Raw genomic sequence first — 27,429 nt, forward strand, 5'->3', positions numbered from 1 at the left:
GACAACTTGAACTGTGAGTTTCTGACAAGGTTAGAATATAATCTGATTCCCTCCACTAACTTACCTAGATGAGATGTTTTTTTTTTAGGAAAATGGAAAATTGCAGTGTTTGTAAGGATGTGATGTCAAGAAGTCGAAGTTCCTGTCTCAAGTCAATAGGTGGCAAGGTGTTGCCAGTGCTTTTCATATTCTCAATATATAGCAGATATACTTTTTAAAATTTTTCAATAAAATTTTAAATATTCACAATATATGAAATGGCTTTAAAGATCCCAGGAAACTAAATTAAAGTGAGTAGCATTTATGACTAATAAACTGGGGAACATATGTGACTACTTTTAAACTTTTAGTCTGATTGAACATTGCTCTCTGGATTTATTAAATCATTTTGCTAAATTTGTCTTTATTTGCTTGTTTGTTTGTTTTGTCCACACAGGGAAGTCCTTAGGATTTACTCTTGACTCTACATTCAGTGATTACTCATGATAGAGTTTGGGGGAACCATATGACATACCAGGAATCAAAATGCAATTAGCTTCATGAAGGCAAGAAACTTACGTGCTGTACAATCTCTCTGACCCAAGTTATAGATTTTTATTTTATTCTCAGGAAAGGTTTGTAATTGTGAGTATAATGAAGAGAGTTTTTCAATTGTTCTCTCTCTCTGTGTCTCTCTGTCTCTTATTGAGTCACCATGAGATAGAGCATTACAAAATTAGTCATGATTGCATTTCGGTTGTATAATGTTCCAACATCCATTCCTACACCAGTGTTATTTCCTCCAGTGTTCCCAGTTCCCAGTTTCCAGTTTCCCTCTCATCCCTTCAAGCTACCTCTCACCCAGCCTCTCTTTATGGCAGGCACACGCTTTCTCTCTCTCTCTCTCCCTCTCTCTCTCTCTCTCTCTCTCTCTCTCTCTCTCTCTCTCTCTCTCTCTCTCTCTCTCTCTCTCTCTCCCCCTTAAGGAAATAAGGAAATAACTCTGCTGAGATAAGTCTAATTGTGATATTACTCAAAAAATGAAAAGAAGTAAAAGAAAGAAAATAAAAGAACATACCTTAAGAACAGAGCTGTAAAATCCATCCATCTGTATACCAGAAGATTCCCACCTCCACCCTGCACTATAAATATAGTTTATGAGGTCTTGAATTTTAGTTTTTGGAGAACAAAGGGAGCGTATAAGTTCCTACATACCAATGATGAGGTAATACTTTCACAGTACATTTTCATCTCTGCTTTTAGATTTTGTTCAATTTATTACCATTTTTCTAGAAAATATACTGACCAGTAGTCACAATGAAGAAGTCAATAGCTATGGACAGTATTGCATTTATTTCGTTATCCAACTATAAGTATTTCTTTAATAATTGAAAAATAATGTTTTTCTGGTTTTATTTCTCAGCAAATGGAACTCAAGTAAAATTGTCATAAAATCATTATCTAATTTTAAATTGCTGCTGACTCAGAAGAAAAGCCAATTTAATACTTAAATATTTTTTCTATACTTCTATTCTCATAGATGATAAGTACCAACAGTTTTTTTATAAAACACAAAAGTCACCACAATTTTCTTACAAATTTTCAATTATAAAAGAAACAAGTTTCCCTTGTTTTTTTCCAAAATGAGTAGAATTAAAAGTATGAAATCATCCTCAGCAACATTTCCTAGTTTTATGGAAATGAAATTGGTGTTATATTTAAATTGCTATAGTTTTTAATAATTTCACCATAAATGTCTATCAATATAATATCAGTCCATAGATTTTATATTCTATAGAACAAAGAAAAGAAAATTTATATTTCTCATGCACACTTACAAAACTTCAAAAACTCAATATTTTCTCTTCAACTTTATTCAATGCTTAGCAAAATAACTTTGGAACAAATATTTTATTGCATCATCTGTAATATTTCACCTCAGGATTCACTGTGACTTTGCAAGTTTTTTTTTATTATCATTTCAGTAACACAGTCAAGTTTATAATACTTTTTAAAGGACTTTATAGTTTCAGCTAAAAATAAGTTAGGCAATATAAGAGAAACGCACTTTTTATTGCAATAAGATCAACCAAAAGAAATTCTCAGCTTAGTCAATATTTTAATATTTTATTGACAAGACTGGAAAGTATAAGAATCAGTTCATAGTATATCAACAAATGGCCTGATATGCTGCAAGATATGATGCAAGATGTTTTTCAAAGGAATCAACAGTTCTTTGACACCAGAAATATGGAGAAAAAGGAAAATGTTTATCTGGCTTTGACCAACGAAACTTGGTCATCTGTAGTTGACCTCTCAAGTCAGTTGTGATTTCTTTTTCCCCAAAGGCCCCATGTACCCTAATGATCTTAGATCATCTGGAGTATGATGGCATTGATCAGTATATAGGACAATATTAAACACAAACCCGTTAGTACTTCGGTGATTATCTTCACAGAACACAAAGTTGTTGTGGTAATTAATTCCTGGATAAATTTTGCTTAATATTTAAATTTTAGACCTAAAAGAATAGATACTTGAGCCACAAAGAGAGCTCTAGAGACTGAGTACACGTTTTGCACATGGAAGACCCAGATTTAATTCCTTGAACCTCATGGTCCCCCTGAGCAACACCAGGTGCATTCCCCAAAGCACAGAGTTGAGAGGAGCTTGGGAGCTCCACCAGCTACCCTCAAAACGGGAGGGGGGTGGGGATAAAAAATTCTCAAACATTAATTAAATATCAGAGGTATAAGTAAAGATAATTGCTATCTTCTACATTGTGATTTTAACCCATTTTTTATTTTGAAATAAGTAGTCCAATGTTTTAAAATTGAAGCCAAAATGAAGTATAAATCCCTGGAAACTTTGGAGATGCTGTCTCAGTGCATTCCACATTCCTAAACTCATAGAACTATACTCTTATTTTAGTGTTAGGAAACAGTTCTAGGTAGGCTGATAAGTGGGTTTTATTGTATTACAGACTCAGTCATTTTATGCAGGACTGTATATACTGTAGTACACTATATGAAGAGTTAGATAAAATTTAATAGGAATGTCTGATTCTGACTCTGACATTTGACTCTGACTATATTTCAGACAAATAACTGTTAAGTTCTGTCATATAATTTTAAATGCTGATTGGGCTAAAGGAAGTTCAAATAGCTGTTATTGTTTATATGTATTGCAGTAGATTTTTAGGAAATTCGTGCATATTCATGATGTGAGCTAGAGCGATTGAGGAACATATAATGAACATATGTCACAGAAAATGGTGGAGAACCTTCATCTAGGATGTGTTTTGATATAGTAATGAAGTGGGAGGTGAACAAAGGCCAAGAAGTCAATTGTGAAGCCTCTTTGGCAAGTCTTGTGCAGCATTTGGCTTAAAGTCTTTGTCAGTGAGTGCAAAGGTATTCTTAAAAACCTGTCTTGGCACGATGAAACTGAGAAAGTATAAAGGGACAGATTTTCCCCAAAAAGACACTATCACACCCTCCTAACTACCTTAATCAGCTTGTTTTATAATTTCTAACCACAGAGAAATCCAAGTTTTTCAGAGGTAAAATACAAGGAGCAGTGTTGCAAAAAGTATTGACTCTTTTGACATTTTAAACACTGATTTCTCTTATTTATGTACTTGTTTCCCAATAAATTGAGACTGGAGCCATAGCACAGCCGGTAGGGCATTTGCCTTGCACATGGCCTACCCCAGTTCGATTCCTACATCCCTCTGGAAGAGACCAGCAAGCTACCAAGAGTGTATCCCACCCACGCAGCAGAGCCTGACAAGCTACCCGTGGAGTATTCGATATGCCAAAAAACAGGAACAAAAAATTCACAATGGAGACATTACTGGTGCCTACTTGAGCAAATCTATGAACAACAGGGCAGCAGTGCTATAGTGCTAGATTTCCAAATAAGTTGGTGATGTTATTACATCAATAGCTCATTTAAATTTTCTAAAAAAGAATAACAAAAATCAACAATTCCATTTTATCTTTATGTTTTCTCTGATTCTCATCCTTTCATTATTTTAACCCAACTGTTTGACCTGTAAGATCTTCCTGCTTAAGGAACTTCTTAACATTTGAACACATTGTCTTCCTCACTAAGGTACTTCTTTTAGTATTCATTTCTAATGTTAATACATTTCTTTAGCTTTACTTAAGAAGAATCAATTTTCTTCACTTTAAAGGATTATATATTATACTGGATATAAAGTCATTTGTTGCAAGTATTCTTTTTTCTTTTTTCACATTGTATAACAATCTAATCATGTATATGGTTATTAGAGAAGTCTATATAATTTTTTTCTTCACTTTTCCTTTTTTGCTATCATGTTTTGTAGCTTAAGGTGATATACTACAAGGGCTGGAGTGATAGCACAGCGTGTAGGGCATTTGCCTTGCACATGGCCAACCCGGGTTCAATTCTTCCACCCCTCTCAGAGAACCCAGTAAGCTACTGAGAGTATCTCTCCCACACAGCAGAGCCTAACCAGCTACCCATGCTGTATTTAATATGCCAAAAACAGTAACAAGTCTCATAATGGAGACTTTACTGGTGCCTGCTTGAGCAAATCGATGACAAAGGGATGACAGTGACAATGATACAGTGTAACTAGTTACAAGGGTTATGTTTTGTTTTAGTAGTTAGCATACTCAATTTTTTTCAGCGCTCTCTGTGTTTGTGTTTGAAGTTTAGTATCTATAATTAATTGTTCAATTACTTGTCATGATTACTTAAAATGTTTTATCTACTCTGCTCTTCTCCCTACTGACCTTCCTCTTATTTGTGCATGCAACATAACTTTGGAAAAGGAACTACAGCTTTTTCGTTTGATTGGTTGGTTGATTGAAGTGCTTACTTGGCAGTGCTCAGGATCTACTCTGGCTCTGTGCTCAGGGATGACACCTGGCAGACTTAGGTAATTAGTCAACTATCCTACCCTCTTTACTCTCTGTCTGGCCTAAAAAATGACCTAGAGTTTTTGATGTTCTGCTTTGGTTGTGTTTATTTTTTTCCACTTTTTAATTCTATTGACATATCTTCATGGTCATTACTTGTTTCTCAGTGGTATCAAGAGTACTGATGAGAATATCAAAGATAAAACCCATTATTTTTCTCAACTGGATTTTTTTATAATTTTCTTTTGACTTTTTATTTTATATCTCTCTGCTGATACCCAGTTCTTGGGAATTTTCTATTTGTTTTGGACCCCTTATGATATCATTAATTTGCTAATCATTCTAATAATTTTCACAATAATTAAAATATGGATTATATTTAATCTGATTATGATGATTATTGTGTGTCTACAGACTTTATTTTAACTTGTTTGTCGGCTTATATTTTTTATTGATGATGGTATTTAACATTGCACATGTAGGACATGATAAACAATGATACAAGTGATCATTTACCATTAATGTCTCATTATCTTTAATGTCAGTTATAGCTGTATCTACTAAGATTTCTAATTTTTAATGTCTTCCCATGTTCTATCTCTTCTCCTTGTTTTGGCGTTTAGAAAGAGTGGAACTTAGAATATGCATCTTTTAGTTATTCCCATTATTATTATACTTAAGATATTTTTTACTGTGACATTAGGAAGAAGAGAGAATTCTACAAACTTCCTCTTAGGCCTCTCTTGGTGTTTGTCACACCTACTAGTCTGTAGTACAATGCAAGGGTTTCAGGATGTGCTGCTTCTGGGATGCTGTAGTGTTAAGGTTTGTAGCACTGTAGCACTGTCATCCCTTTGTTCATCAATTTGCTCGAGCAGGCACCAGTAACATCACCATTGTGACACTTGTTGTTACTGTTTTTGGCATATCAAATATGCCACAGGTATCTTGCCAGGCTCTGCCGTGTGGGCAGGATACTCTCAGTAGCTTGCTGGGCTCTTCGAGAGGGACGGAGGAATCAAACCTGGGCTAGCCATGTGCAAGGCAAATGCCCTACCTGTTATGCTATTGCTCCAGCCCAGTGTTAAGGTTTAAACAGGCTATTCACGTGGTGTATGAGGGGTATCTGAGTCACACCTGAATAGTCTGAGGCCTTTAGAATTGCATTTAAGAGTATGTAAGGAATCTTGTGGTGCCAGCAATTGAATTAGGTCAACTATTTGCAAAGCTAGTCCCTAAATCCCTGTACTAATTCTCTAGCCTTTATCTTCTTTTAAAATCTCTTCCTCTAAAAAAGACATATCTTAGTAAGTTCTCTAAAAATAGCTTTGTTCCTTTCTAAGGGTATAGCTTATTTTTCTCCCCTTCTTTACCTTACTACTTCCTTGGAATTGCAGGTTTTCATTCATTTGTAAAAGTTTGTTCCTATAGTGATTAGTATTTTTAATTTTTTTTCTGTTTACATGGAACAGAGAGCTTATAAGGGGTGAAGTAGATAGAATTTTCTTATGCCTGTTATAATAAGGTTGGAGTAAAATACAATTTTATTTCTAGTAAAAATATTACTTTATAAAGTAGAAACTTACCTCTTTTTAGAAGAGAATAATTTTGGTATGTTTTCCCATTTTTATTCTCCCTCTCCAGCTTTCAAATCCTGGATTTGAAAGTTCCTCATTTTAAGAATCTGTTAAACTTGCTTGAAAGTGTGGGGGATCCTGTATCACTGCAGCCTTTGGGATTCTCTTACTCCTACATTACTGTGCATCCAATTTCAGGAAATTTATCAAAGTTACTTATTCAGCAAGAAGTTCTACTAGTGTATAATGCTAAGGATTTTCTGCCTTATGTAAGAAAGAGAAGAAAAATGCAAAGAGAATGCTAAGCAAAAAATATTTCTTGTTAACTTTCACTTATGTTTTAACTTGCAGCACTATAGAACTTCAGGGGTATAGCTAACTGTATTTGAACATATATAGGAGTTACCATACATACCACTAAATGTCAAACTCCATCCGCCTTCAAAAAGATGCCTCTGCCTGTGCCTCCACCTACACCTTTCCTCTAGAATAAACTCTATTGTTTCCTCTAAGGTTACAGCATAATTATTTATACATTAATAATTTTTACAGGTGCCCTGGTTCAGAAAAAATGGTGAAAGAGCACCATACATTTGAGGGGAACAGCATAAAAATATTTAGTAGAACTGTAGCACTGTCATCCCATTGTTCATCAAGTTGCTCAAGCGGGCGCCAGTAACTTCTCCATTGTGAGACTTGTTACTGTTTTTGGCATATCGAATATGCCACGGGTAGCTTGCCAGGCTCTGCTGTGTAGGTGGAACATTCTCTTGGTAGCTTGACCAGTTCTCCAAGAGGAATGGAGGAATCAAACTTCAGTCGGCCGCGTGCAAGGCAAACACTCTACCTGCTATGCTATTGCTCCAGTCCATAAATAAATAAAATAAATAAAAATATTTAAGAATATAAAACTACTAATTATTATTACATAAATTGTTATCATAAATGCATAGTTTCTTCATTATCTTTGCATTAAATACACAATACTTAGTCAATTATTGATATACACCACCTCATGTTAGTTGTGTATTAGCACAAATCTGAAACTATTAATTTTATGAAAATATTTTCAAATAGTTAATTTGTCTTTAAAATAGAGATGAAAATAACTTGTTTAAATATTAGTGGTAGTACACATGAGCAAAAATACATATTGGTGAGATCTAAAAAAATCTTCTAAACAAATTACAAGAATTATTTCAAGATATTTTTTATCTGTGGGATGTTTATAATTTTTAATGAATTTTGTAAATTCTAAGTACATTCTAAAACTTGAACCTCTCAATCAAGGAAGAAACAAGTGACTGAAAAGACCATTGTTTTGGGAAAAGATGGTGATTTCTTACTGTCAATGAAGCAGCAACTTCTTGCTTTTAAATAATTGTTTTGTGGGACTATCAGAATGTTGGCTTGTGAAATGTTGATAAATCTTCATTTTTTAACAAAAAACTAGAAACCCATAATTTTTTTAATGTTGGCAACCATTCTCAGGAATATAATTTATAATCACAACAAATAAAACATTGCAACAGGAACAACTAAGTCATCTCGTCACTAGTGTGAGTTCCATACCAACAACACATCTTCCAGCTTCAGGAAGTTTGCTCAGAATCTACCCTCCAGTGAAAATGTTTTTCCACTCAGATTACTATTGTAAATTTTTTCAGCAAAATATATACCGTATGCATGAGCTTTTCCTCCTCTGCCAAATGTAAAAGTTCGTTCCATGGGTAAGAGGCACTTACTTTGAATGCAGGAGTTTGATCCTCAGCACCACAATGTCCCCTGAGTCCATCAGGAGACAACCCAAGCCATCAAACTGACAATAAAACCTCTGGGCACTGATATGTTTGGTAAAAAAAAAAATACATATAAATTCAATAAAATGATGAAGAAATTAAAAAACATTTTTAAATAAAAATAAATAAAGGCAAAAAATAACGCCTGCTTTGTGTTAAGTGTTAAACATACCCTGAGTACTTGTCTATCAGGTCATATCACTTATCTTGAAAATTATCTTATGTTCGTGCATGACTGTGAAATCATCAAAGCACAAATTACTGTTAAATTTTATGCCCATGTAAGTAAGGTATTGCACCCATAATATAGCTTAAATTCAAAATAAATTCTAGTATAATATTTTTTGAGTATTGGTAGAAATAAAAAGAAGAAGTACAACAGTTTCTAGCATTTAAAAATAATTATAGGGGCTGGAGCGATAGCACAGCAAGTAGGGCGTTTGCCTTGCATGCGGCCGACCCGGGTTCGATTCCCAGCATCCCATATGGTCCTCTGAGCACTGCCACGGGTGATTCCTGAGTGCAGAGCAAGGAGTAACACCTTTGCATTGTCAGGTGTGACCCAAAAAGCAAATAATAATAATAATAATAATAATAATAATGATAAAATAAGTATGATTAACAGCTTTTTAAACCTGGCACCTAGACAAAAATAATAATAATGACATAATATTAAAGTTTATATTCTTAGCATCACCTGAATTCACTAGAAAAGTATTGAGGCAACAAGAAACGTTTCTCATAGACATATAGATAGCTGCACTTAGACAAATTTGACAACTAAAAACAAGAGTTCAAAAAATACATTTCAAATTACTATAATAAAATATGTTTAAGTTTATCAAGATCAGAAAATAATATATTTTCCAAAGTTAGTAGGAATATCTTGTATGATTCAACATAAAGGAAAGCTTTATCAGACCAATTTGTATTAAAATGGGTCATCTAACTTCTTCCGAATGATTTCATATTGACCTTCAGTTAGATAATGCATTTATTGATTTCTTGATCTTTATTCATCAAATTAAAAAAAAGATCTTTCCTGAATACATCCCCTAACCTATGTTTGCCTTTCCATTGTGCTATATTTAAAAACAAACAAACTTAAGGAATACAAAATATAAGATACGGTATTAGATACAGTATAAACTAAATTTTCTTGTCCAGAGCATTATTTTTAAGAATACTATGAAAAATACAAATTTATGAAATAAAACTAACACCAGCATAGTAAGTTTGCTAATTCATATGTGGAATTCATTTATGTAAATAAATGTCTTCAATAATTTATAGGCAATAAAATCTCACAAATTCTAACTATTAATGCAATAAGCTCTTTAAAATTAACCATTTTGGGCCAATTCTTACACTAGACAATCACACAAGTTTAATGTCTAGAGCAGCAGTATCTATTTTACATAGTGCTACCTGCTTTACAAAGCATTTCTCATATATTATCTTTTCTGATAAGTTCAACTCTTTTTATTTCCACTTTGTTTTTTGGGTTTTTTTTTTTTTTTTTGCTTTTTGGGTCACACCTAGCAATGCACAGAGGTCACTCCTGGCTCTGCACTCAGGAATTACCCCTGGCAGTACTCAGGGGACCATATGGGATGCTGGGAATCGAACCCGGGTCGGCTGCGTGCAAGGCAAACACCCTACCTGCTGTCCTATTGCTCCAGCCCCATAAATTCAACTTTTTTAAAGAGAAACACTGATATTCATTTTTAGACTAGGAAATACAGGGTAGGGAAAAAAATAGGTGACTTGCCAAGTTTTAATTATTAAGAAACAATTAAACATAAAAGCCAAACTAAAAATCTCCTGAAAATATGCAACCTTAGGGTTCTTCTCCACTAGATCATTTAAATAACCAAAGATTAAGAGTGCTCAGGGCTTGAGAGATGGTACAGCTAGTACAGCTCTTGTCTTGCCTGTGTCTGATTCAGTTTCTTTCCCTAGTATCCCTAGCATTGCCAGGAGTGATCATTGACTTTTAAGCCAAGAGCAAACCCTGAGCATCTGAATGACGCATTTGTTTGCAATTTTCAGGCACCCACTCTTCTTCAATAGCTCTAACTTTTTATTTGATGAAACTTTGCTTCTGGGGAAGCTGCATCTTCTCAGCTCAAGTTTTAGAGCTGTCTACTTAAACTTGATATCTTGGTTTTAGAGCAAAACCAAGATATCAAGATTAAGTATCAAGTTGGGTTAATTTCTTCAGCTGAAGATTTTGAGTCAACTTGGGTTAATTTCGCAGCTGAACAAATTTCTTAGAGAAAAGAAATGAAGTGTTAATTGATTTAGTGCAATGTCTCTGAACAGATTCACCCTTTGTCCTACAAATATAACTAAGAGGGGGAAATAGTTTCTAAATCACTCACCTTTATTAACAGGTTCACTAAAGGAACATAATCCTAAATAAAATTATTAAAAATAAACCACAGAGATGAAAACTAAACCTGTATATATAATTGCACCTCACCTCATCTGCTTTATTTTCATGAGATAGCAAATTCAAAACATGTTTTTAGTTATGGACAACACAAAAGTTTATAATTATTGATTAATTCATCAGTTTCAAATTGCAAAAAATCATTCTCAGTAATCTGCAATGTTTAAAATGTTTAAAAGGAACCACTCTCAGATATATGACAAATATTTTCCATGTTACTGTCAATAAATACAGCTTTTGTGATATAGAGTTACCATACAATTCTTCTCAATGAATATTGGTTTATATTTCCTCACTTTTAAACTTATTTCCCTCCATGTTTCAATAATCCATTGCTTGATACCAAAGGAGTATTTTAAATAAATTGTGAGATCACTGTGTCACTGTCATTCTGTTGATCTTCAATTTTCTCGAGCGGTCTCAGTAATGTCTCCATTCCTCCTAGTCCTAAGATTTTAGCAGCCTCTCTTTACTCGTTCTTTCCAATGGTGCTGCACTGGAGGCTCTTTCAGGGTCAGAGGAATGAGACCCATCATTGTTACTGGTTTTGCCATATGAATACACCATGGGAAGCTTGCCAGGCTCTCCTGTGCAGGCAGGAAACTCTCAGTAGCTTGCAAGTTTCTCTGATAGTTGCATACATACTAACAACTTAATTATATAATATGCTATCTGTTTATTCTACCTGTCTGTTCTCCATAAGTTTTCTAAGTCCAACAATATTTGGCTTCCTTGTTTACCTGTGGAAAAAATGTCTATATAATTTGTACTTTTTATATTTTGATGGCCCTGGATATCTGATATGCTCATCTTCTTGCTATAAGACTCAGGTACTTTACAATAATTTTTGTGAAAATTTAGCCCATAACTCACTTGAGAAGCCTCTCCATTCCAAATCTAGGACTTTGTGGGTATATCCAAGTTTGGGGGTTTGACTTGATGGGTTTTTCAATTTACTACATAAATGGATGCATAAAGTCTGGAGAACTTCGAGAGTAGTTATGTTAAACAGTCCTTCACCTTGCGGTGGTGGATGCGGTAAATTTTACATCTTTACTAAAATCTCTGAACCATTAAAATTTAATTGCCTAAATTATAATATGTTACTGTTTTTGGCATATTGAATACGCCATGGGAAGCTTGCTAGGCTCTGCCATGCAGGCAGGATACCCTAAGTAGCTTGCCAGGCTCTCCAAGAGGGACAAAAGCTTTTAGGGCAGCCTCTAATCACCCTTACAGATGCTCCCAGTCTGCTGAATGCAAACCTCGAGTGGTGAGTGGTCTACTAGCATGTTGTAACAATCTGCACGCTTACAAATACGCACCTGACTGCATCTCTGAGCAGCACCTGTTAGCTCACTCTTTGCCAGTTGGCACCATTCCCCACCTCCCTGCTATGATGAGGCAGTGAACCATCGAGGGGAGATAGATGGTCGGTAATGACACCGCCTCTGCTTTGCTGATGACATCGTTCTAATAATAGCAAACATTAGCCAAGCAGCATGAATGCTGGTCGACTTTGACCGTGAGTGTGGAAAGGTCCGATGGCAGCTGAATCTCACCAAGACAATGTCATGACACAGAGTAGTTCTTGATGTTCCATTTGCTCTCAACGGAATGAATATCTCCGAATTCAGCAGTTATGTGTAGGGGATCGAAAATTCAACATGACGAACGACTTGGCACCAGAACTGCGCAGGAGGAAGAGAGCACAGTGGAATGCCTTCAAGAGCATCGAAGAAGTGGTTAGTGGTTACTCCAACTTCGGGCACATCTTTTGACTCCATCGTTCTTCCTGCACTAACATATGCCTCAGAGACTGGGCTCTACGAAAACAAGATAAGAACGCTGTTCGGGTATCCCAAAGAGGAATTGAAAGAGCTATGCTTGGACTCTCACATTTCTCTCAAGTAAGAGAAGGAATCTGGAGTTCTGACCTCTGTCCATGATCAAGAATCAGGGATGCTGCCGCAGTTTGCCAAGCCATCTAAAATCAGATAAGCCAGACACATAATGAGATTTGGAGATGACCGCTGGACTAGAGCTGTTACCAACTGGATTCCATGAGACATTAGAAGAATGCCTGGCAGCCCACCTATGAGATGGTCAGCCTTTTTCATCAAGACCCTGAAGGAATAGTTTGATGCTCTTCATATTCTTGGAATGAGCAGACTCCATTCGACTACACTAGCATGCAACAGGGACAAATGGAAATGTTACTGGCACCCACTCAAGCAAATCCATGAGCAATGGGATGACCAGAGACAAGTGACAAATTTAATAAAACTAATAAGCAAAATACAAAACAAAAATCAAATGAATAGCCCTCTCTCTAAAAAACAAAGATTAAATGTTTTTATGTGAAAAGAATTACATATACTTTCTCTATGATATGTAGTTTATTTGGACTGAGTGATGATAGCACAGTGGGTAGGGAGTTTGCCTTGCACACAGCTGAATTGGGTTCCATTCGTTTGTCCCTCTAGGAGAGCCCAGCAAGCTACCAAGAGCATCCCGCCCACATTGGAGAGCCTGGCAAGCTACCTGTGGCATATTCGATGTGCCAAAAACAGTAACAACAAGTCTCACAATGGAGACATTACTGGTACCTGATTGATCAAATCAATGAACATCGGGGCGACAGTGCTACAGCGCTAACAATGTAGTTTATTTAATCACCTAGATGTAACCTGGAATATAAGGAATAGTACATAATTTATAATTTTGCCAAATTCTTTCCCAGACTTCTTAGAATAACTGTTTATTAACGTTTCAGTTTGGGGAGAATTTGCTAGTACAGTATATTTCAAGTCTAGGTTTAACTAGAAATCACTGGGCCATAAACTAGATGCTTGGGCTGCCAACTTCCTCCCAAAAGGAATGGTTCTGTAAGACATTTGTTATAGCACCAATCTGAAAGTCTGTAGAAAACTTTAAGCTGTAAAATTAATTATGTTTTTGTTCTGCTAAAATTTTTAACAAATATATTTTTACTGACTTGGAGGAATGCTCTCTGTGACTATCAAATTATGTGATTATGAATTCTAAAATGACTAAAGATAAAAATAGTCTTTGTCCAGAGCATTATGTTGTTAAGTTCTTCTATTAATTCGTTCTATGAAAGTTTCACCTTGAGGTCTTCCTTCATAATGGCCATAATGGCTTATTAAAATATTTTACTTCTAAAACTGAGAGACTGAGTCTCAAAAGCATAGATAGTTGGGGACCCTTGCCGCCGCCACTTCCCGAGTCCCACAGCCCCGGCTTTCCCGTCCGCCCGGCTCCCTCCAACCCAGCCTTTTCCCAGGTAATCAGGAGACTCCCAGCCACGCCTCCCGAGTGTGCCCCTGGTTCCCACGTGGCCGCCGGGACTTGGGACCCTTGCCGCCGCCACTTCCCGCGTCCCACCGCCCCGGCTTTCCCGTCCGCCCGGCTCCCTCAAACCCGGCCTTTTCCCAGCAAGAGGTAGGAGGAATAAACACCTACAAAGTTCCAATCCTATACTTCCATAACAATATGAAGAAGCAGCGAAAATCCCCTCCAGGAAGAGAGGGAGAAAAAAAGATACTAGAAACCTCAAAAGAGGCTCCCAACATCTACGACCTCTCAGATAAACAATTCAGAGAGGAAATATGGAGGAGAGTCGACCTACTCCAAGCAAATATGGAACAGACATCCAATAAATTAAGGGAGGAGATGAATCAAGCGCTGGAACGGTCTACCAAGAAAATACAGGAAGAAATGAGAGCAGAAATGAGAGCAGAAATTTCAAACCTTCGAACGGAAGTCTCACAAATAAAGGAATCGGTAGATGAAATAAAAATCTCACTAGAAGGCCTCAACAGTAGAATGACTACAGCCGAAGACAGAATCAGTGATCTGGAAGATGAGCTGCAGAAAGCTTATAGACAACAACAAATCATGGCCAAAGACCTCAAAATGGCTATAGAGCGAATCAGAGCCCTGGGGGATGACTTCAAGAGGAACAACATAAGAATCATTGGAGTACCAGAACCGCAGGGAAGCAACCCCAATGAAAAAAACACAGTCAAAGATATCATTGCTAAGAAATTCCCAGAGCTGGACAAGGCAGGCATCCAGATACAAGGAGTCCGAAGAGTACCAGCAAAAAGAGACCCGAATAAAAAGACCCCAAGGCATATCATAGTCAGAATGACGGATACCATGGATAGAGACACAATTCTGCAAGCAGCAAGGTCAAAGAAGGAAATCACATACAAAGGAGCACCCCTCAGATTTACGGCCGATCTGTCAGAAGAAACCCTCCGAGCCCGAAGACAATGGTGGGACATAGTGAAAAAACTCAACGAAATGAATGCCTCACCAAGAATACTTTATCCAGCTAAACTCTCACTCAAACTCGAAGGAACCATACACTACTTCTCGGATAAACAACAGCTCAGGTCCTTCATAGACTCAAAACCAATCTTGAAAGAAGGTCTAAAGGGGCTACTGTAAGACAAGGAGGAGCCCCATAAGAATAACAAATCCCACAGAAAGATGACACAAAACCACATCACAATAATCTCTCTCAATGTCAATGGCCTAAATGCACCTATCAAGAGACACAGAGTGGCTAAATGGATCCGGAAATTAAACCCAACATTCTGTTGCCTGCAAGAAACACACCTGAACAAACAGAGTAAACATAGACTCAAAGTCAAAGGATGGAAAACAATCCTCCAAGCAAACAACCCCCTTAAAAAAGCTGGAGCGGCCATCCTGGTATCCGACAACATAGATTTTAGGATGAAAAAGATCAAAAGGGACAGCAAAGGTCATTTTCTGTTTATCAAGGGATATGTACAACAGGAAGAAATCACACTCTTAAACGTATATGCTCCTGACGAACGACCGGCTAAATATTTAAAACAACTCCTAACAGACTTCAAAGAGGACATCACTAACAGCACAATTGTAGTCGGAGACTTCAATACGGCCTTATCGCCTCTAGATAGATCCACAAGAACAAAACTCAACAAGGAAACACTGACTCTGAAAGAAGAAATTGAAGAGAGAGGACTAATAGACCTATACAGGGCCTTACACCCCAAAAAGAAAGAATACACATTCTTTTCCAGTGCACACGGAACATTTTCTAAAATAGACCATGTACTGGGCCCCAGAACATACCTCAATAGAATCGGAAAAATAGAAATTGTATCAACCATCTTTTCAGACCACGATGCACTGAAGATAGAAGCTAACCACTCACAAACACGGAAAATCAAATCAAACACCTGGAAACTAAACAATTCAATATTGGCCAATGAGTGGGTCAGGAAGGAAATCAAGGAAGAAATCAAAAGATACTTAGAAACTAACGAGAATGAAGACACGAGCTACCAAAACCTATGGGACGCAGCTAAAGCCGTGTTAAGGGGAAAATTTATAGCTCTCCAAGCATTCCTCAGGAAGGAAGAAAGGACCCACATAGATAGCTTGACTTCACGACTCAAGACCTTAGAAAAGGACCAGAAAAAGGACTCCAAACCAGACCGAAGGAAAGAAATAATAAAAATTAGAGCAGAAATTAATGACATCGAAACCAAAAAAACAATCCGAAAGATCAATGAAACAAAGAGTTGGTTCTTTGAGAAAATAAATAAGATTGATAAACCGCTAGCAAGACTCACAAAGAAAGAAAGAGAGAAAACTCTAATAAATCGAATCAGAAATGAAAAGGGGGACATCATAACAGAAACCAGTGAGATTCAAAAGATCATTAGAGACTAATTTGAAGGTCTTTACGCCACAAAAAAGGAGAACCTAAAAGAAATAGATGGATTCCTTGATTCCTACAATCTCCCAACACTGAAGAAAGAAGACCTGGAATACCTGAATAGACCCATCAATGTTAAGGAAATTGAAACTGTAATCAAAAACCTCCCCAAAAACAAAAGCCCAGGCCCAGATGGTTTCACTGGCGAATTCTTCCAAACATTTAAAGAAGACCTATTGCCTGTTTTCCTCAAACATTTCCAGGAAATTGAAAAAACAGGAACTCTCCCAAACAGTTTCTATGAAGCACATATCTCCCTAATACCAAAAGCAAACAAAGACACCACTAAGAAAGAAAATTACAGACCAATTTCCCTGATGAACACCGATGCGAAGATCCTCAACAAAATACTAGCAAATAGGATCCAACAACTCATCAAAAAGATCATACATCACGACCAAGTGGGATTCATCCCAGGGATGCAAGGATGGTTTAACATTCGGAAATCAATCAACATAATCCAGCATATCAACAAAAGGAAAGACAAAAACCATATGATCATATCAATAGATGCAGAGAAAGCATTTGACAAGATCCAACATCCTTTCATGATGAAAACCCTCGCCAAAATGGGACTTGGAGGAACTTTCCTCAAGATAGTCGAAGCCATCTATCACAAGCCTACGGCAAGCATTATCCTCAACGGGGAAAAACTAAGGGCCTTTCCTCTGAGATCGGGCACAAGACAAGGATGCCCACTCTCACCACTCCTCTTCAATATAGTACTGGAAGTACTTGCGATAGCTATTAGACAAGAAAAAGAGATTAAGGGCATCCAGATAGGAAGGGAAGAAATCAAACTCTCACTATTTGCAGACAACATGATACTATATCTAGAGAAGCCTAAAACCTCTACTAAGAAACTCTTAGAAACAATAGACTTATACAGTAAAGTTACAGGCTACAAAATCAATACCCAAAAATCCATGGCCTTCATATATGCAAACAATGAGGCAGAGGAAAGGGACATGAAAAAAGCAATCCCATTCACAATCGTGCCCCAGAAAATCAAGTACCTCGGAATCAGCTTAACCAAGGAAGTAAAAGACCTTTACAAAGAAAACTACAAAACGCTACTCCATGAAATCAAAGAGGACATGAGGAAATGGAAACATATACCATGCTCGTGGATAGGGAGAATCAATGTTGTCAAAATGGCAATACTCCCTAAAGAATTATACAGATTCAATGCGATCCCTATAAGTATACCCATGACATTCTTCAAAGAAATGGATCAAGCAATCCTAAAATTCATATGGAATAACAAACGTCCAAGGATAGCTAAAACAATTCTTGGGAAAAAGATGATGGGAGGCATCACCCTCCCCAACCTCAATCTTTACTACAAAGCAGTAACAATTAAAACAGCATGGTACTGGAACAAAGGCAGAGCCGTAGACCAATGGAACAGGGTGGAATATCCCTACACACAACCCCAAATGTATGATCATCTAATCTTTGATAAGGGAGCAAGAGATGTGAAGTGGAGCAAGGAAAGCCTCTTTAACAAATGGTGCTGGCACAACTGGACAACCACATGCAAAAAAATGGGTTTAGACCTTGATCTGACACCATGCACAAAAGTCAGATCAAAATGGATTAAAGACCTCAACATTAGACCACAAACCATAAGGTACATTGAAGATAAGGTCGGCGAAACCCTCCACGATATTGAAGATAAAGGTATCTTCAAAGGTGACACGGAACTAAGCAATCTAGTAAAAACAGAGATCAACAAATGGGACTACATTAAACTAAAAAGCTTTTGCACCGCAAGAGATACAGTGACCAGAATCCAAAGACTATCCACAGAATGGGAAAGAATATTTACACAATACCCATCAGATAAGGGGTTGATATCAATGGTATATAAAGCACTGGTTGAACTCTACAAGAAGAAAACATTCAACCCCATCAAAAAATGGGGCGAAGAAATGAACAGAAACTTTACCAAGGAAGAAATACGAATGGCCAAAAGGCACATGAAAAAGTGCTCTGCATCACTAATCATCAGAGAGATGCAGATCAAAACAACCATGAGATACCACCTCACACCACAGAGACTGGCACACATCCAAAAGAACAAAAGCAACCGCTGTTGGAGAGGATGTGGGGAGAAAGGGACCCTTCTACACTGCTGGTGGGAATGCCGGCTAGTTCAGCCCTTTTGGAAAACAGTATGGACGATTCTCAGAAAACTAGAGGTTGAGCTCCCATTTGACCCAGCAATACCACTGCTGGGAATATATCCCAGAGAGGCTAAAAAGTACAATCGAAACAACATCTGCACATGTATGTTCATCGCAGCACTGTTTACAATAGCCAGAATCTGGAAAAAACCCGAATGCCCTAAAACGGATGACTGGTTGAGGAAACTTTGGTACATCTATACAATGGAATACTATGCAGCTGTTAGAAAAAAGGAAGTCAAGAATTTTGTAGTTAAGTGGATGGGCATGAAAAGTTTCATGCTGAGTGAAATGAGTCAGAAAGAGAGAGACAGACATAGAAAGACTGCACTCATCTATGGTATATAGAATATCAGAGTGGGAGACTAATACCCAAGAACTGTAGAAATAAGTACCAGGAGGTTGACCCCATGGCTTCGCGGCTGGCCTCACGTTCCGGGGAAAGGGCAACTCAGAGAAGCGATCACCAACTACATTGTAGTTGAAGGCCATATGGGGGAACGGAGTTGCGGGCTGAATGAGGGCTAGAGACTGAGCACAGCGGCCACTCAACACCTTTATTGCAAACCACAACAGCTAATTAGAGAGAGAGAACAGAAGGGAATGCCCTGCCACAGTGGCAGGGTGGGGTGGGGGGAGATGGGATAGGGGAGGGTGGGAGGGATGCTGGGTTTACTGGTGGTGGAGAATGGGCACTGGTGAAGGGATGGGTTCCCGAACTTTGTATGAGGGAAGTATAAGCACAAAAGTGTATAAATCTGTAACTGTACCCTCACGGTGATTCTCTAATTAAAAATAAATAAATTATAAAAAAAAAGCATAGATAGTTGCTCTCTTGAAAATCAGAAATTTGTAGCTGGAGCAATAGCACAGCGGGTAGAGCATTTGTCTTGCACGGGCCAACCTGAGTTCAAATCCCAGCATCCCATATGGTTCCCTGAGCACCGCCAGTGGTAATTCTTGAGTGCAGAGTCAGGAGTTACCCCTGTGCATCACCGGGTGTGACCCAAAAAGCAAAAAGAAAAAAAATGAAAAAAATCAGAAATTTAAGTAGTTTTCAGCAATATAATAGCATGCCCTGTGAAGTGTTTTGATTTTCTTAAATGTTTCCAATCAATATATATGTATTCAGAATCTATACAGCTCGAAGTTACTTCATCCAGAAGGAAACTGGATTGTGAAAACTGATATTAACCATTTATATTATCTCAAATTGTACTAATTCTAAACTTTGATATTTAACACTATAAAACAAGTCAATGTATTACTACAAGGCATTATGTACCTAGCTCATCAAAGTCTGCCATCCTTAAGTGACTCTGAGCTTTCATACTCTTAGAACCTTATTGAAAGATTTTTAATGTCATCTTTGCCTAAAAATAGTTTGCTGAAATATTATTTTTGCTAGGAGAAGCTAAAATATAACAAATCACTTGATATTTAACAAATTTTCCTCAAACATTCTATCTCACCAAGATAAACACGTATGTCATACTATCTTGAGAATCCAAAAGCAGTCAACTCGGAATGATCTGATAAGCATAAGATATATTCTTTTACTTGGGCACTATTCTGCTTATGATTTAGAGGATTCAACATCCTTATTCTATCATCAAAAGATATAAAGTTATCTAGGCTAGTGATGTATTAGAGTCTTTCACATGGCACAACTAATTCCTTAGGTGTTTATGCTTCCTTAACTTCAATCCAACTTAAAGCAACATGAAGTAAAACTGAAGTGTCAGGAAGAAAAGAAAATACATAAAGCTAATGATAAAGTAATTGCTAGAATTTCATAAGCAATTTATATTAATCATGACAAACTCAATTGTAATGCATTTGAAAAATAGTATCTTTAGATTTACTATCTAAATATTGAGATGTATATGGAAATATTTGGAAAGCCTCTATTTTATTATAAAAGCTGCTATGCTGGCAAATTATTTTTTAATTAAATTACCATGAGATACACAGTTACAAAGCTGTTCATGATCGGGTTTCAGTTATACAATATTCCAATATCTATCCCCTCATCAGTGTACATTTCCCAAGAGCAATACCCCCAAATTCCCTCCCACCTTAGCCCCCATCCCCAACCTGCCTCTATGGCATGTACTATTCTTCTTTGTTCTATTTTTTTATCTCTGTCTCTGTCTCTCTGTCTCTGTGTGTGTCTCTCTCCCTTCCTCCCCTCCTCTCTCCCTCCCACCCCCACCTTGTCCCCCTCTTTTCTCTCTCTCTCTCTCTTCTCTCTCTCTCTCCCTCCCTCTGTCTCTCTCTCCCTCCTTCCTCTCCCCCCCTTTCTCTCTTCCCTTCCTTTTGGGTTTTATGGTTTGCAATACAGATACTAAGAGGTTATCATGTTTGCTCCTTTACATACTTTCAGTAGGTAGTTCTTATTCAGAGTTATCATTTCCAACTATCATTGCTATAGTGGTTCCTTTCTTGTCTATGCTGGCAATTTGATATAATATTTTATTCAAATTTATTATATGGATAGAGGTCTCTGAATTTTTTAATTTCTTGATTCAAGGAATCCTAGCCATTATAATTTATTTTTTATTCCTCTGTAAGCTGAAGTAAGTTATTCTGAAATATTAAATTAAAACACTTTTAAGATGGTTTCAAAATAGTAAACTTATTTTCCTAAAGTAAGCCCTCAAACCTAGTACTTTCTTCTTTTGATTATTACCTAGTGTTATGCTAAGTTGCTTTATAAATGGAATATAAAAGTGAATAGATTATATCATAAGAGATAAGCATATTTTAGGCAATCATGCTAATTCTGTTTCTAACTTCTCATCTTATCAGAAAAACTTCTAATAATAGAATAAGCTCTTCTCTGTGTTTATTGAACTTTTCTAGATTCACTACTTCTGTGTTACATCATGGAGAGTCAATACAGACTATATGCTATTATTATAAAAAAAAGACTTATTTACCATATTACTATGAAAATTGTTAGTACTCAGGAAAATTTTCTGATAAATAACATTCCCTTTTTATGTAGTTTAGTCTAGAAATAACCCCAACCATTATTTCCATAATTTTACTACATAATGCCCTGTGTCTAAAGATCAAAGCAAATTTCTTCTTTTTCTTCTAATACATAATTTTATTTACTATTTTAAAAACTAAATAAGCATAGAAATTAATTATTAACTAAGTATACTTAAGAAGAATAATATTATGTCAATAAATTGAAATTTTGTTAAATTATATAATATATTTTAATAGCATTTTACAAATTTATGGTGTACATGTTCATTTGCTATTATAATATAATTGGCATTAAACCATTAGTTTAAACCTCAATCACATCATCAAAGACCACTGACACCAATGATTGAAAATAATAACACAGAATGTTTTATCATCACTAACTACCCCAGTAAATCCTCAGGTGATGACTTTAATAACACCATTGTGAAAGTTAAAAATTATCACAAAATTGACTTTTATTGATCTGTTTTTTGTATTTCCATTTGTCTTTATGTTGTAACAAGCAATATGAAGGATATTTGTGCCTGCTAAGCAAGTAGGGTTGGGTGATCAGTGGAAAACTAGGTGCATTGGTGGAGAGAAGGTCACACTGGTCATGGGATTAGTCCTAGAATGCTGAATGCCTGACACAATTGTATTATGAACAACTTGGTAAATCACAGTTTTATAATTTTTAATGCCTCTTCCTTCTTAAAGTAAAAATAAGATTTTCCACCAGCTATATATTAAATCAAGTGCCATTGAAGAGATGGCCATACAACTACTTTCACTTGATCTCTAGTATTAATATGCACCATCATTATTGAGAAAAATAGTTATTTTATTTAAATATTAGTTATTCACCAGTCTTTGTGGTACTATATTATCAATTTTGGGATTTTATTTCATTTGTATGCAATAACATACTTTTTACTTATTACGAATGCATGTATTTATGTATTATGTATTTCTTCTCTTGGTATTTGTCAAAAAACTAACACCTGCTAGGAATATATTGTTAAAAGAGCATTCTTGTAAAATTTTCCCAATATTTATGATCTGTGACAAGCAAGATTTCCCTACCCTTTTGAAGCTTAAGAGGTTTGTCTGCAATTTTGAATTCTTCAGCTGCAGGTGCATATTCCTGTTCTCCAGATTTGATGTGATAAAATCTGGCCGAGACTAACAATTAAGCTTATTGTCTTGTCAGTTCCTCATCATATATAATTTCGTATTGTGAGTCACATCAAACCCATTCTGAAATTACTTAGTCTAATTGCATCTGTTGCAAATAGAAGATACTATACTTAATGTCCATTCCTTATTTTTTCACGTTTTAATCATTTTTGGATCCCTTAGAGTAGTCAGTCACAACCTCCATTTTCATGGCGTTCATCAGGATAGAATCTATGACACTCTATCACTTTAACAGAGAGCAGGGACTCTGAAGCTTCATAACATTAAGTTGAATATTTATTAAAAACAGTTATATTTCCCTTTGCGATCACTATCTTTCTTGATTAAAATAAGATTCTTAGTACAGGAGTTAGAGATATTTTTGAGGGGTTAAGGCACTTGCCTTGCATATAGTCAACACTTGTTCAATTTCCAGCATCAAACATGTTCATATGGTCCTCCAAGCATTACTAGGAGTGATCCCTGAGCACAGAACCTAGAGGAATTCCTGAGTACTGCCTGCTGCTGTCTATTTCTCTCTACTCAAAAGCATGTAGCACTGCACTGTTGTACCGTTGTTCATTGATTTGCTCGAGTGGGCACCAGAAATGTCTCCATTGTGAGATTTGTTATTACTTTTTTTGGCATATGAAGTATGCCACAGGTAGCTTGCCAGGCTCTGCCGTGCAGGCGGGATATTCTCGGTAGCTTGTCGGGCTCTCCAAGAGGGATGGAGGAATCGAACCCAGGTCGGCCATGTGAAAGGCAAATGCCCTACCCGCTGTGCTATTGCTCCAGTCCATGATTAAAAAAAACAGATGTATTTCCAGAATAATATCAATGACATGGGAATTCTAGAAAAAAGAGAGTTTTTTATTTAGATGTTTTCCAGATACTTTTATATTATGAAAATGTTTTCATTTTAGTATTAGTTTGAATTTTTCCTGTTTTTTTGTATTACATAATCGTGATTAAGGTTAACATTTTGGTTTAATTATGTTCTGAAGTATTGTTTATTGGGTTATATTTCTAAAAGTAACTCATCAGACTGTTCTTTCTTAATGAGCTCATTTTTTAAGTCAATTTAAATAATTTTTATCTGATTTTATTCATAGTATAAAATTCATATTATAGACATAAAATTTATAAATATGCATTTTCATATTACTCTAATTTTTTCTAAAAATGTATTATATTTATTGTAATCATTCTAAATTCAATCTACAATGGCTTATTTTGTTTGTTTTAAAATATGTGAAATTCTATTTCCAAGAAAAATGGAGAACATTCTTTCTGAAAAAAACAGTTAAAAAAAGGAAAACCTTTTCATAAATCATGATTTATCAGTTTTTCCTAAAGTGTCTGTCTTTATGTTTCTCTCTAACTGCTGTAGTATATATACTCTCTATATAAAATAACTTTAATGCTCTACTCATGACTCATTCTTTTATTCAGTAAGCAAATATTGAACTCCAGGTATATGCATAGCATAATTTCAGATTTTGTATTTTGTAAATGGTATTTCCTAAGCCTATCTTTAATTAATTTTTCACCAATAAGTGTGTTACATATTGATATTTATCTGCATCAAATTAGTTCTTAATTAACGGATAAAGTATTGATTCTAGAAGCTTTTCTATATACGTTTTCTAATTATTATTTGGAGACATAATTTGAAGGTGTAGTCTTAGAAATGAAATTGGCTGGTACTCTGAGCCTTCACCAGTAACTTGTAATTTATCCTTTTTCTTCCAGGGTGTTAAAGGTCTATTTTCTTTCAGAAGCTTCAAACTTATTGAAGCAGAAGATAGATGACAATATTTAATAAGATGTGACTCAGAATTGCAATGAAGATCACAAATGACTTAACTGAAGGAAACTTATAAACCATCATAAATTAAAACAAATTCAATTACTTTCTGAGGAACAGTGTATTTATGCTTTTCTCTATTGAAGGCATTGGTAATTAATTTCAGGTGAGAAAGTACATGAGTTTTTTGAATCCTTTTCTAAAGTGCAGAGTTTTATAGAGAGAAGCAAAAGGATGAAGTTTTAATTATTTGAGTATTTTAGCAATAGTTAATTTTAGCAACAGTTAATTCTTGGACTGGAGTGATAGCACAGCGGTAGGGTGTTTGCCTTGCATGAAGCCGACCTGTGTTCCATTTCTCAATCCCTCTCGGAGAGCCGGCAAGCTACAGAGAGTATCCCAACCGCACAGCAGAACCTGGCGAGCTACCCGTGGCATATTTGATATGCCAAAAACAGTAACAAGTCTCACAATGGAGACGTTACTCATGCAGTGCCCGCATAAGCAAATTGATGAACAAGAGGACGACAGTGCTACAGTGCTATCATATAATACCCATATGATCATATGAGTATATAGCCCATGTTAATTACAATACTAATCTCTGGGTAAAATTAAAAGGGTATAATTTTTAAATCTAAGATGAATGTATTATAAAAATGCATATTTTATCATTTTTTAAATTATGTGTTAGGTATATAAAATACATAATATTTGACTTGGTTGCATTTTGAAAAATAAAAACACAACTCAAATCAATTAGCTCTACCCAAAGCTAAGTAATAATATGGTAGCAAGATGCAAAATAAAATTTAAAAATTATTGATTTAAAAAATAATAGATTTGAAATGTGTTATATTCAAAGGAAAAGGAAAACAAGAAAATTTTCAGTGCATGTTTTACAATATCATTAGTAAGCTCAAATTGTTCTTATTTTAAAAATTGAATCACAGTGACATACACAGTTAGAAAGTTGTTCATGATTGGGTTTCAGTCTCATAATGTTCTAACACTCATCCCTACACCAGAGTACATTTCCTACCATCAATGTACCCAGTTTCTCTCCCCTCTCCCTCTGCCCCACTTACTTCTGTGGGAAGCATTTTCATTCTCTCTCTCTCTCTCTCTCTCTCTCTCTCTCTCTCTCTCTATCTATCTATCTATCTCTCTCTCTCTCTCTCTCTCTCTCCCTCCCTCCCTCTCTTCCTCTCTCTCTCTCTGGCCCTGTCTCTCTCTTTCTCTTTCTCTTATTGGGCCTATTGTTTGCAATACAGATACTGAAGAGTATACCCCTTCAACTACTTTCAAGACTCAGTTTCTGTCCAAAAAGATCATTCCAATCTATTATTGTCATACTAGTCCCTTCTCTATCCTTCTCAATCGTAACTCCACTTCTTTTGTCCATCCAGACGCACTTGTGTCAAGCTTCCAACTGCTGACCAGTCTTCCTTGTCCCTGTTTACTCTGGTCTTGTATGTTAGTCTCATAAAACATATTATCGTATGTTTCACAAATGCATGCTGTCATTCTATATCTGTCCCTCTCCTTCTGACTTATTTCCCTCAGCATGATACTTTCCATGTATGTCCATTTACAAAGAAAATTTTTATGACTTCATTTTCCTAACAGCTGCAAAGTATTCCATTATGTAGATGTACCATAGTTCCTTTAACCAGTCATTTGTTCCCCAGATCTTGGGTTGTTTCCAGATTCTGGCTATCGTGAGTAGTGCTGAAATGAACATAGAAATGCAGATGATATTTCTGCTCTGTGTCTTTGAGCCCCCAGAGTATATTCTCAGAAGTGGTATTGCTCAGTGATATGGAAGCTCAATTTCTAGTTTTTTGAGGAATGGCCACAATTTTTCCCACAAAGGTTGAACCAGTTGGCTTTCCCACCAACAATGAGAGAATCCCTTTCTCCCACCATGTGCACTAGCGCTGGTTTCTCTTGTTCTTTTGGATGTGTGCCAGTCTTTGTGATGTGAGATGATAATTCATGTTATTTTGATTTGCATCTCCCTGAATATTAGTGATATAGAGCATTTTCCCAGGCGACTTGGCCATTTGAATTTCTTCTGGGAGGAAGTTTCTGTTCATTCTCTCTCCCCATTTTTTGATGGGGTTGGTTGTTTTTCTTGTAAAGTTGTACCAGAGTCTTATACAACATATTATTAACCATTATTAGATGAATATTGTGTAAATAATTTTTCCCATTTTGCAGGCTGTCTTTGTATTTAAGACATCATTTCTTTTAAGGTGCATAAACTTCTTAGTTTCATGTAGCCCCACTTGTTTATATTTGCTTCGATTTGCTTGGTCAGTTGTGTTTCATCTTTGAAGATGCCTTCATCTTCAATGTCATTGAGGGTTTTACCTACATTTTCCTCCATGTACCTTATGGAGTCAGGTCTGATGTTGAGATATTTAATTCATTTTGATCTGACTTTTGTACATAGCATTAGAAAGAGGTCTGAATTCACATTTTACTTGTAGCTTCCCAGTTTTCCCAAAACCACTTGTTGAAAAGGCTTTCTTTGTTCCGCTTCATATTTCTTACTCCTTTGTAAAGGTTAAATTTTTAAGACCATGTATTTGAGGATCTGTGTCAAAACATTCTACTTTATTCCCATGCGTCTGCAGGTCTCTCTTTATTTCAATACCATGCTGTTTTCATTACTACCTCTTTGTAGTAAAGTTTGAAGCTGGAGAAGGTAATGTCTTCTAACTTTTTCCCAGGATTTTTTGGG

Source organism: Sorex araneus, chromosome X (genome assembly GCF_027595985.1).
Source record: "Sorex araneus isolate mSorAra2 chromosome X, mSorAra2.pri, whole genome shotgun sequence".
Classification (NCBI taxonomy): Eukaryota; Metazoa; Chordata; class Mammalia; order Eulipotyphla; family Soricidae; genus Sorex; species Sorex araneus.